This window comes from Ischnura elegans, chromosome 8, assembly GCF_921293095.1.
Source record: "Ischnura elegans chromosome 8, ioIscEleg1.1, whole genome shotgun sequence".
NCBI lineage: Eukaryota > Metazoa > Arthropoda > Insecta > Odonata > Coenagrionidae > Ischnura > Ischnura elegans.
Window position 1 is genome coordinate 105032007 of NC_060253.1, and position 13392 is coordinate 105045398.

Here is a 13392-nt window from a genome sequence, read left to right on the forward strand (position 1 = left end):
ATCATCTTCCAACGCTTCAACTTACAAATAAATAACTTACCTTCGACTACAGCTAATATGATAGGTTAAAAAATGAATCTTCTAACGTCATCTCCTGCAAAAATAGGGTTTAGAAGAAGAAAATTAACTTCAAACGAGTCATGTCGAGTACCTTATTCACCACGAGTCCACTGTTGTAGAATGATAAACAAATAATAAACAGGCCTCCTCCGCGTTGTTGCCAAATATCATCCATCCGGCCTGTTTAAAGACGGCCGTGGTCATGGTGAGTGTCTTTCATTGTTGGAAACAGCCAAATGTCGCTAAGAGCCAGGCCAGGTAAGTAGGGAGCATGAGAAATCACTTCAAAGTTGGTAACCCTCGAGTGACGTTAGCTCGATGTGAGGCTGCGTTGTCTTCGTGAAACTGCACGCGCGCAGCCTTTCCCCACCGTTTTTGTTGCTAGGCATTTTCAGGTCTTCATCCAGGGTTGTGTGTGCATTACCCACGGAAATGCCAACACTGGAGGCGATCTATCATTCGGCGATACCACAAAACAACCCTCTCCAGTCGCTGGATCATGACGTCCGACCGGCTTGTGCGACAACGAGATTGTTGTGTTTAGTTGCCATGCGATGTTCTGCCTTCATTAAACTGTCGCACCCACGAACGCGCCTTCGACTCATCCTTGACTAATTCACCACATGTCTCCCTCAACTGCCGATGAATTTCAATAGGGTAGTTTCCTTCATCAAAGAAAACGAAAGGCACTGATTGCGATACAATGTTGCGATACACGATTATACACGATTGCGATGCAATGCAATACGTGTATTCATAATATACAAACTATATGGTTTTAGAAATCCCAGTTTAGACGAATGTCAATGGCCAATTTTAACAGCACTTGAAAAAGGCCAGATTAGCGCCCATACGAAGCCACTCCACGTAACGTCACAGGGACCTAGTTTCTATACGAGTATGTAGGAGTTTTACATCGTCTGAGATTACCAATGCATGCATGAGGCACAGAGCTCAGGGAAACATGTCTTAATAATCACCTATTAAATCTGGCCAAGGTCGGAAAGTTTTCTTCGTTTGATAGGGTATTAATAATCCTTATTTAAGCCAAGCGCTACCTGCTAGCAGGGTAATCTGCAACCTGCTAGCATCCTGCGTCGTATCAGCGCTCAAAGCCTCGCCCCAAGATCACCCCACACGCCGACAGCTGGAACGTCACACGGACCTTTCCCATCATTCATACTTAACCGTCGCGTTTTCGCGCGCTTGAAAATTTTCACTTTTCATTTAATCGCGAAAAATAGATATCATCATTTAAAAATCTAAAAGCGTGAAATACGTACTCCAGGAGTAATAATATTTCGATTTAGGCAATAAAAAAATAAAAGGAAACCACCCTAATGACGTCACACCACGCGAATGCAGAAAACGAATGATTTCACGCAGTTCGTGGAAGGAAAATGTCATCATTTCAAGTATCCAAAACAATTCTCTTTTTAGACGCCGCAGAAAGAGTTCTCTCAATCATTCAGTGCAATCATCTCCGTCACGTTTTGAAAAAGAATGCGCGCTCACTCTTAAACAATGCACATGTTTATTTTTGTTTCCAGTCGGGAAAAAAATTGGCCTTAGATCTTGAGTGCACCTCGTACACAACAAGTTTTACAAATAACCACAGAAATAGGTGAATATATACAACATTAAACTTTTAATAACTTTTGTAATTATTAGTTTTCGTTAGTAGTTATGGGAATAAATAAGTAAATTACAACACTAATTTCACCCTCATTATATAAAAATCAAAGTATGAGGAAGTAATCACTATTGCTTTTCCCAGAGACTTTATTGTAAAACTATCAGATCAACAAGAACACTGAGACATATAGTTTTGTAGTGATATACTTTTTAAATATTAATTAAAGTTAACAGGCATGAGGATAGTCCACTTTTTGAGCAAAAAATAGGTACCTACTCAACGGCACAAAATATGGGAATGTTTTACGGCTGTAAATAATTATAATAGCCGTTTTATTTTTGACCAATTGATTTATTTATCTCAGCAGAGGATAAAATAAAAATTTTCTCTTTGTTCTTTAAAGAGAAACTCTTCGTATTTGCTCATGTGGCATGAAAACCTATTCAATCATTAATCTCTGTCGGTTGGTTTACGGATGTCAAGAATTGAAACGTTGAAAACAAGTAATTATACGAAGATTAGTTTTATTCTACTCACATTCGTTTCAACGGCAGAAAATATATCGAAATGACGGATATTTTTTAAATACGGCCGAAATAAAAGGATTAGGGCGAAAAAAATCGCTGTATTCGGCAAACGAGAGTGCAGGCAGCAAACAAGTCGTAATTTTAAATGTTAGGAAATATCATAGTTAAATCTGTCCGAATATTACACACAATATATGCGCCTGCGATAGATGTTTCATTTGGTATCAGAGAGAAAAGATATTTTTCTACTTTGAAGACGAGAAATACGAACATATGTCAAAAAATAATTGTTCCAGTCTATTTATACATCACCGTGAAACATACGTATCTTCGGGCGAGGCCATATATAGTCGAGAATATGTATAATTTTTGGATATAGTGTTTTAACTTCGCATCTGGTATAAAAATGCTATATTTTTACCGTTTAATATGTAAAATGTGATTATTGCCATTAAATTCCTTTCTGTGCCAAAGATAATAGGGTAAAATTCATTATTCTAAAAGTTATTTGCTATTAAAATATAATATATATTTAAATATTTTCAAATTAATTCATCGGCCATAATTCCGTGGAAATAGATGCTTCGGGTCAAATTACATACTCGAATACTGTTGTTGTTCTTCTGCTTTCATAAAACTGATCAAGTGCTCCATAGAGTTTATATTACTGTAGGAGGCTCCACTAGGTAGCTGTAGCAGTCACAATTTGAACACGAGTCGCGCGCATTAATTAAAACTCCAACTTTTGCCACTTGTAGCGCGACCATCGATAGGCTTCTGTGCATTTGGCTTATTGTCAGTGGCGGCATATGAGTGAGGTGGTGTTATCATCCTTCTTGAGCCGAAATTTGACCAATTTTGGTGTTTTTCTTAGTATTTCTCCAGCATTAAGATATTTCTAAAATATTATGGGTATAAAATCGTTTCAGGCTTGATTTTGTAGAATATTTGTTACATCCATGATAAAAACACAAATGGTAATTTCCACATCATTTAATTCAGCACTCTAACGACCGACCATGCTTTCAACACTTTGTCATTATCAAGGTAATCCAACCAACACTCTCACGGTATTTATAATGACGAAATTATATATGATTAAATATAAATACGAAATTATATATAATGACGAAAAATCCTGTTTTGCTTATCATTTATGTCTGATTAACCATTTTAGCAATTTTGACATGGATATTTTACATTGCATTGACAAAGGGATAAAATTAGATTTTATGGAAAAATTTGAAATAGCCAATAGCCCGGATGGACTTTGTAATGATGTTTTATTTTGTACTGACTCACCTTTGTGATAGTTAAGCTTCCCCATGACGTCAAAACCCTGCCCTTCACTCACGCTCCTCTTGTTGTATGTCTTCTGGTTTCGGCCTTCACTCATTTGTTCACCTAAACCGTTTCCCCCTCCCACTCCCCTCACTCCAATTCCGTATGCCCCCCACCTCCTATCTTGGCCTGGGTATAAATACTGAGAGAGTGTTGGTTGCATTACCATCGTCGAAACCATGGTCGGTCGTTAAGTGTTATATTAAATATTGTGGAAATTACCATTTGTGTTTTACCATGGATATCATGGGTAAATGTCGATTTTTTGTGCCAGGATGCAACTCCGGCTACGATTGGGATGTGAGGAAAACTAAGCGGTTGGGTGTAGAGTATTTATGAAGTGTTCCGAGAAACAAACGTCCTCTTTTGGGGAATACGTGAGACAAGAAGAGAGTAAATACCTGATTGGCTGGTAGGTCTCCTTGTCCGCTAAATCGCATTAAGGCCGTTTTACACGGGGCACGGAATTGCGCAGGTTAGAGCTGCATTAATTTCTAAAATGGCGTGGAATTGCGCGAATGCATGAACGAAATTAGAACAGGTGCTATTTTGCCATCTCTCATCCACGCATTCTCGCATTTGTTATAGCAATTCACCGCTTTACACGACGCAATTTTGACTGCGCCTTCGCACGTACGTCAGATTGCGCAATCCCGATTTTTACCGATTTCCTATATTGAAAATCAGTATCTCACTTAATTTTTTTATATGAATACCGTATCGGACGGCTTCTTTGACAATGGGTTTTCTATATAGACCTTAAAATGGCAAGGTAAAACGGCTGATGGCGTTGTGGTAGTTCGAAGACCGTTCCATAGAGATCAGCAGGTGCAGCTAATGCCCTATCCTCTGCTCTCTTTGCTCTCTGAAAGAAGATGGATCGGATCAGCTCATAAACATGGAGGGATTTCGCTCACAATTTAGCGAATGGCACGCAAGGGATGGACAGGGGATGGCCCACAGAATAGATATATATTCTAGGGACCGTAAAATTAAATTCTCGGAATGTTATTTCCTGATATCAGTCTCCATTGCCATTAGTCTCAACCAATTCGGTGAAGGTAAATTTAGGAGTATTTACAATCCTTCTCCATTCCTTTTGCTTTGGAAGCCAATGGTCAGAATTTTCTCATGTGTCGATTCTTAGTGTAAAACCTAATAGATTTTTAAAATTCTTGTAGCTTAGGAGGGTAAAATTATATTTTCTGAAATTGTTAGAGACTCTGAATCAAAATAAAATTAATTTACTCTTATCTCTTATATAGGATAAGAGCCTGTTTTTTTATACATTAGTTCGGCAAATACGAGCAGATTCTCATAAATGTGACTTACACCTACAACATTTTTTAATGGCAACCAGGAAGAGTAGCCTATGGGAACAAAGGATCACAGAGGAATTCCCACTTATTTATTATTACATGCATTAATTGCAGGCGAAAATGGAGTACGCCAAGCGGTAAAACTGTAACAAGTTTACACTACTTTTATTTTTGATGGTATATTATGTTTATCTTATAAAATTGCATAAGGTGCCGCAGTCATCTTGGTAATTACACAATCTCGCGTAAGATATGTCGCACTTTCAATCTCTCAGTTTACTTCTAAATATAGGAGGTGGAGTACGGCTGAAGCTCCAAGCCTAAATTTTATTTTTTAATTTCATTGCAAGCGTCTCAAGTGTTCTGAATTCGGTAAAAATATTGACTCTTGGATTCCTCGGAAGTAAGCATAAAACTCTCTACAAACAATAATTGCCATGGGGAAAAATTCGCTTGGACCGGGAATGGAACCACGGAACTTCGACTTTCGAGGTCACTGCACAGACCAAGGATACTTAATTCCATTGGAAATTTTACCGATTTTCATCGCGATGCTCGATGATTGATTCATTTTAATTTACCAAATGCGAATTTCACCGCCGTCCACGAGGCGGGCTTGAAATATCTATACTACATCCATGCTAACAAGTAAACATATCTACTACGTCCATTCTAAAAAGTAGCGAATAAAAATTTTAAAGCTTTTGAAATAAAAAAATTATAATTTCCCTGCTCCGTGCTACATTACGGGCTAGCCTCCTTGTCAGTTGACGCACATGACGATGAGACTCGGAGGCTGCGCGCTGGGCTTAGATTGCTTGAACAATTGAGAATGGATATCTTTAAGAGCGACACAGAGAACATAATATTAGAGCCACACTATATTTCCAGGTCCGATAGAAGCGATAAATTAAGAGAGACGTTTTGTCGAACGGATAGATGTGGGAATTCGTTTTTCCCCCGAACCTTAAAGGACTTTAATTAATAAACGGTAGTCCCAACTTCGTTAGAGCACTTTTTTTTATCTGTAAACGGCTGGTGTCCTAACACCCCCTGCCACACGCCTTTCTTTGATGAAGGAAACTGCCCTACTGTATATTGCTTAAGAAAACTTTGACGACCCTTGCCTGAGGAATTGTCGGCGACATGCTTCAATCTCCACCACCGGTTGAATTACCCAATGGGGTATGGATATCCCCAGTTGCGCTTATCCTAAGCGTTACATTGGTCATTCTACTTGCCATTGGCACACTCTTCACCGCCGTTCCACATAATTCAACTTGCTGTTAATTAAGATGCAGGAACATTTTCAAGTATTAGCATCGTCTAGTAAGAATAACTGATGACAAGGAATCAACCAAAACTTGGCAGAGTAAATCAATAACAGCGGAAAAGCAAGAAGAATATATGAAAATATAATGTATTCTATTCTGAAGCAATCATTATATTTTACGTCCTGTTAATGGACTGACAATGATTTCCATAGCTTTTTTGATGAAACAACAAAGTATTGGAACAAAAAATAAATTGCAACGATTTGCTGGAAAATGTAGCGCAGAAGAATTTTATTTTAGTTATAACCCTATAGCAGCCGATAACAGCTGAATAACAGGTACTATATAGTACCTGTGCGCCTTTGACCCATTTCCTTCCACCGTAGCCATTTGGCTACATTCTACCATTCTGACCATAAGAGGCTCTTGAAGAAATCCCGCACTCATTTTTCCAATCGAATTGTCACAAACATGTTGTTGAAGCTTCCAATAGCTTAATACTCGTGTTGGTTCATTTTTGAAGCCGGTCGATATAGGCTTCCTGACCGAAACATACGAGTAAGAAACGGAAATTCAAAGTATAAATTCAAACTGTCTGTAAATTACATGCACGTGACAAAAAAGTAAACAAGAAATGGCATTCTTTAAATTATTTGAATATTTCTTCATCAAAAATATGCTTGATTTGAATATTCGTCCTTTCTATTACGTTTACTCGTAGAAATTTATTAATACATTAGATACCGATCTCGTTATTTTAGCTATATAGCTACGGGTCATTCTCAAGAAGCAAGTTGATTTATCCCCAAAAAGATTCGCTGGTTTACCATGGAGGACCATAGGAGCGACGTTCTTAAATACTTTAATATCGCAAGCAGAAAGTTATCTGGGCGGAAATGGGTTAATATTCGGGAATAGTCTCTCCGTTTACCCATACGGTTGCCCCATGTATCCAGACTGGTGGCAGAGGTCGCGATACGCCAATAAGCGCGGCGGAATCTATAACACCCGAGTTTACAGCCTACGAGGCAACTCGGCGGGTACGGGTTTGGATGTCGCCCACTTCGTGTGTGCTCAGGAGTATTGCTCTGTCGTCTTCAGATAAGTCCTCGGGATGAACGCTGCGATGGGGCAATAGGGCGATTACAGAGTCCCAACCAATGCTACCTCCACCTACACCGTCTATTAGCGGTAAGATCCACTCACCCTCATGCAAGTGTACCTAACTCCGTCTCTCTCTCTAATCATGGACGTCGCTGACTACCGCAATCAATTCCTCCACCCACGGCTTTAAATACTGCATGTTCTTCGAAAGAGGGCGCTCTATGTAAGAGCGTCGGATTCTCCAACCCCCACTTCATCCACATGTGTCCCTGAGGCCGATTTATAGAAAAATAAATCGGCGAAAAATTACTCGATTTTCAACTTCTAATAATCGAAATATGCCCTTTTCCAAATCTCTTTCTGGTACTATATAGGAATCAAATTCAATATGATTAAAATCTGAGTATTCGTATCTCCAGTATCACTGATGTCCTACAGTTTTTATAGTAATTGAAGCTTCTCTCACTTCATCTATTAAATATAGTAATCGTAGGGAAGGTATAGCAATTATAATTAATACAAATACTGGTAATACTGTTCATGCTGTCTCGATTTTTTGCCCATATAATAAATTCGGTTCAATTTCTTATTTCAGTTTGATGATAATATTAGATATCCTACTATTACAGTAATAATAAGCAAAATTACTATGGTGTGATCATGAAAATTAACTATTTGTTCTATTATTGGTGATGCAGCTTCCTGAAATCTTACTTGTGCTTATGTTGCCATTTTTAATGGGAGGAATAGCCCCCATGGATGGAGCTTAAATCCATAGCACTTTTCTGCCACATTAAAACTTAATTATTAGTGGTAATTCTGAGTAACTATGTTCAGTTGGTGGTGTTTTTTGGTATCATTCAATTGAAGTATTTATAGATTTTGTCAGAATAAGGTCAGAAGATGACCTAAACAAATTTTGAAATTCCTAATAACTTGTGTGAATATAACTTTTTTTTAATACTAAGTATAAGAATGGATTTGTTATCTATCATAAATGATGATTACAGAGAATGTCATACGTATAATTTATCTGAAGGTTCAAAAATAGTTAAGACTTATGATGAAATGTGTATACACTTGAATATACGAAGTCTCAGGAAATATTTCAATGATTTAATTATTCTTTTGCATCAAATTAGTGTGAATAACAAAGTTGGAGTTGTGGTTATTACGGAAGTTAATATAAAGGGAGAAGAAGTTGAGAACTTCCAAATACCGGGCTATGAAATGATATTTAAACTTAGAAATTTTGGCAGAGGAGGTGGCGTGTTAATCTATGTCTCTAATGATAAAATTTATCATTGTATTTCGGTTAATAGTATTTCTTATGAAGCGATCTCTTGTGTTGTAAATATATTAGGAGTAGATATAACTGTTATGGGACTGTATCGACCACCTAACCTCAAATTTAAAGATTTTTTAGAGGAATTTTTTGATGAAATTATTAAATTACAAACTAGAGATGTACTTATATGTGGAGATTTCAACATTAATTTCATGTCCAATCTTGGCACAGATATTAATAATTATAAATATGCATTAGCTCAAAGAGGATATATACAATTAATTAAAGAAAATACGAGATGATAGTAGATGGAAATTTAGTTTCCTCATGCATTGACCATATACTCTACCGAGGGAATGCCTTTCATTGTGATGGGGTAATATTTCAGGCTTGCATATCGGATCCTTATGCTATAGCAGTTGGTATGGTTAAAAAAGATAATTTTTCCTCATTGAAATTGACTACTTTAAATAATACAATTTCTGAAACGTATGTTTGTGAAAGAACGGTGAAACAGCTGATTTCAAGCCTTGATTTAAACGATCTTCAAATGTTAGATTTGCAATCTCCCAACGATATATATTTAGAATTATCACGTCTGTTTCAAGGAATATACAGTAAAGCCATGAAAAAACGTTCTCGGAAGGATAATAAAGATAATAAAAAAACTTGGATGAATAAAGAAATAATTGAAAAAATTAAAGTTAGAGACTGCCTCTACAAGAGATGGAAAAATAGTCCCTCGAATTTGAGTTATAGAAGGGAGTATCAAACTTTTAGAAATCAAGTTAATAAAGATATCTACCGAGCAAAAAAGAGTTTTTACTATCATAATATAATTCGTGCAGGTAATAATGCAAAAAAGATTTGGGAACTAGTTAAGTTAATAACCGGAGCAGATAAAAATAAGGGGCCTGATCATACTATTGTTAAATATTTCTCTGGTAAGATGAATTTAAAATCTGTGGTCAATCTCTTTGTAAAGCAGTACTCAAAAGATAACGAAGAGCTTAGAATAAATTGTTCGGAAGTTTTATACGGGTACAGTCCTGTTACAATAAATAATAGTATAGTGGTAAATTATGCGACTGAAAAAGATGTTAAAAATATCCTCAAGAACATTGAAAATAAAGGACCTGGAATTGATGGGATGAAAATTAAAGACTTAAAATCTAACAGCATCTTTATACCGGTTTAAAAAAAAATTAATAACACTAGTTTAGAAAATTCCATTGTTCCTGTTGAATTGAAAACAGCTATTGTTCGTCCGATTTACAAAAGTGGAAATCACCTTCAAACACAGAACTATAGGCCCATATCTATCTTACCTCGTATGAGTAAAATATTAGAAAAATATGTGGCAGATATGCTGTTAAATTTTTGGACAAAAATAGAGCAAATTTTGAGCATCAATACGGTTTTCAAAAAAAAAGGTACAAAGGATGCCTTAGAATACTTTTCAGAGAATATTCGAAATAATTTAGATAGAGGACAGAATGTTGTAATAACTTAAATTGATTATAAAAAGGCTTTTGATATGGTTGATCACACATTGTTGCTTAAAAAGTTATACAATATTGGAGTGAGAGGGTTGTTGCTTGATTGGTTTAAAGATTATTTATTTAATAGAAAAATGGTAGTGAAAGTTCAAAATGTTGTTAGTGATATTATCAGCATAAAAATGTGAGTGCCCCAAGGATCGATTCTGGGGCCAATTTTGTATTTAATTTATGTTAATGATATGCATGAATGTATTAAAAAATGTAATTTACTTTTGTATGCTGACGACACAGTCTTGATATCTAGTCATGTCAACTTCAAAAATGCGGTGAGTAATATGCAGAATGATATCAATAATATGTTAAAATGGTCCCATGACAATAATTTAATTTTAAATTTAAAAAAATCTAAAACAAAGCACATAACTTATCTTGCTTCTAATATTAAATCAATACCTATTAAATCACACGGTCATGAATGTCTACATTCCAACATGATAACTTGTAACTGTAATATTTTAGAACAAGTGAACGAATATAAATATTTGGGTTTGATTGTTGATTGTAATTTCACTTTTAATTCTCATGTATCAAAATTGAACCAAAAGCTCAGATGCATTATGTACAAATTTTATTATCTGAAGGACAGCGTCACGAAAAATGTACTCAAAATGATGTACCTATCATGGTCTTTTTGAGAGCCTTCTCAGATATGGCCTTACTGTGTGGGGATCTGAAGTCTAATCAAAAAGGATTTAAAAAATGATTCATCAAAAAAACTTTGAGGAAGATGGTGGATATTCAGGTGACTCGTATTTTAAAGACGTTGGTACACTACCACTTGATAAATTGTATCAGTACATATTAATGATTGATAATTATTTTAATAATAGATAAAAAAGGGAGAGAAATAATAATAGTAATATCGATTTGAGGGCTTTAGGAAAGTATGAGATTCCGCGATGTTATACGCATAAGGGTTGTAGGCAATTAAAAGTTGTTGTACCTGTTTAATAATCTGAAGGGTGAATTTAAAGATTTAAAAACGTTGAGTGAAGTTAAAAGAAAAATTAAGACATGGTTATTGACTGGTTGTTCATAATGAAGTGTAAAAGTATTTTATATAATGATATGCTTATTTTTTATTAAGAATGTTTTAAAAAATGTTTAATTTGTTTTGTTTTTGACGTGATGCAGGACATAATACTTAAATTGCACCTGTTAATGAAATTGTTAATTTTGTAATTTACAAGACAAATTATATTGCTTAATTTGGCACCTGCTGACAAGCCAATTTCGGCTTAGCGGGACCGGAATATTTATGATTTCATTTGAAAATTTAAACTATTGTGTAAACATTATTTCTTGTATACATACTTAGTAAATTAATAAATGAATAAATTACTTTAAAAAATAATAATACTTGTGGTTGAGATGCTAATGCTTCCCAAATAATAAACAAAAAATATAATAACTCCTATTATAGAAATTGATCTACCTAAAGTAGAAACAATATTTCATGCTGTGTATGAATCAGGATAATCTGAATATCGTCGTGGTATTCCAGCTAACCCTAGGAAATGTTGTGGAAAGAATGTTAAATTTACTTTTAAATATTTTCCTTAGACCTTAGACAATTTTAATAAGTGATTATTAAGACATGTTTCCCTGAGCTCTGTGCCTCATGCATGCATTGGTAATCTCAGACGATGTAAAACTTCTATCTACTCGTATAGAAACTAGGTCCCTTTGATGTCACGTGGAGTGGACTCGCATGGGCGCCAGTCTGGCCTTTTTCAAATGCAGTTAAATTTGACCATTGGCATTCGTCTAAACTGGGATTTCTAAAACCAAATAATTTGTATATTATGGATACACTAATTGTGGGTAACGAATCGCAATCAATGCCTTTATTTCGTTTTCTTTGATGAAGGGAACTACCCTATCTCCGATGAAAGGTGGCGTTAAACAGAAATCTAAAGAGGGAGATTACTTTTGTTGACTAGAAGAATATGAATCACGAGTGCTCATAATTATTTCGCGAACGACGAGCAGGACGAGAAAAAAACTCCAATGAAATATTTAGGTAGGGAGAATAAAATCATCAATGCTCACGCACTCATCGAAGAGAAAGTAACATGCATAAAAAATTGCATTCATACGGACTTGAACCCGAGAAACAATAAACACAATGAATTTGCACTCTTCTCGTGATATCAACTACCTAATCCACGGCGTCAATCAAGCCTCTCCGATGAAAGGCAACTTTAAATAAGAATGTGAAGAGGGAGCTTGAGCCGTCGCCTGGACTGAGAGCCCGGAAGATAAAACTCCTATCGGAGCGAGGGTGGACACAAGGTTCCTCGGCTTCGAATTCCAGGCTCCTTGCTCTGCTGCTTTATCGCCTCGCCTCGTCGGAATTTCTGGAGTCACCGGAGTTTTATTTTGTTCACTAGTCCCAGCCTTCTGGCTGTCTCCAGTGTGTTTCTGGAAAATGCGTTCCTGGTGTGTTTTTTCGTTATGCCATTTTAGTATTTCTGGTGGTGTGATTATTTAGGGGGAGGGGATATGATTTGGGAGGAATGCAGAGTTAGGAGTTCGGTTATTAAAAGTTGAATTTGGTGTATAGTTCCAGAGGTTGGCTATTTTTTCATTTTCGGTACGGCTGAGGGATTTCTTGAATTGTGTTAGATCTTCTTTTAAATCGTGGAGAATAGGTGTTATGTGTAGGTCCTTGCGTAAGTCCTTGCTTCTGATAAACCATGGCGCGCCAACTATTTTTCTCAGGAGGACGCTTTCAGTTCTCTGGATTTTTGTGAGGTGTGTCTTCGAAGCCATCAGCCTGACCGGAGATTCATATGCCAGAGGTGGTTTCAGCATGGTTTTGTAAAGAGTGATTTTGGTTTTCAAAGATAATTTCGACTTTTTCTGCAGCAGAGGGCCAAGGTGCTGCTTGACACCATGTATTCCAGTCCTTCCTACTCCCAGTGACGCATGCTTACTCCAGCGAGAGCCAAAGTTCTTGCGTGCCGACATTCATTCAGAGTTTTTACCAAAAATGCTCCCGATTCATTAAACCGGTGAGTGAGGCATAGACTAAAACAGACTTACGGAAGACTTAGCTCATATAATTTCAAGCACAGGCATATCTAGTTGGGTCTGATGTAGGGATCACTACTGGCGAAGATAAGGGAATATGAAATGTCTAAATGTTTGAATATCTTGTTTTTGCTATGAAATCGTTTCCCAAAAGATTATTTATTCACTGCCTGCTTAAAATTATGAGCCACGGAACGCAGCCAGATAGCGGAATAAGAACTCCAGCAGTGGCGCCGACTCCATGG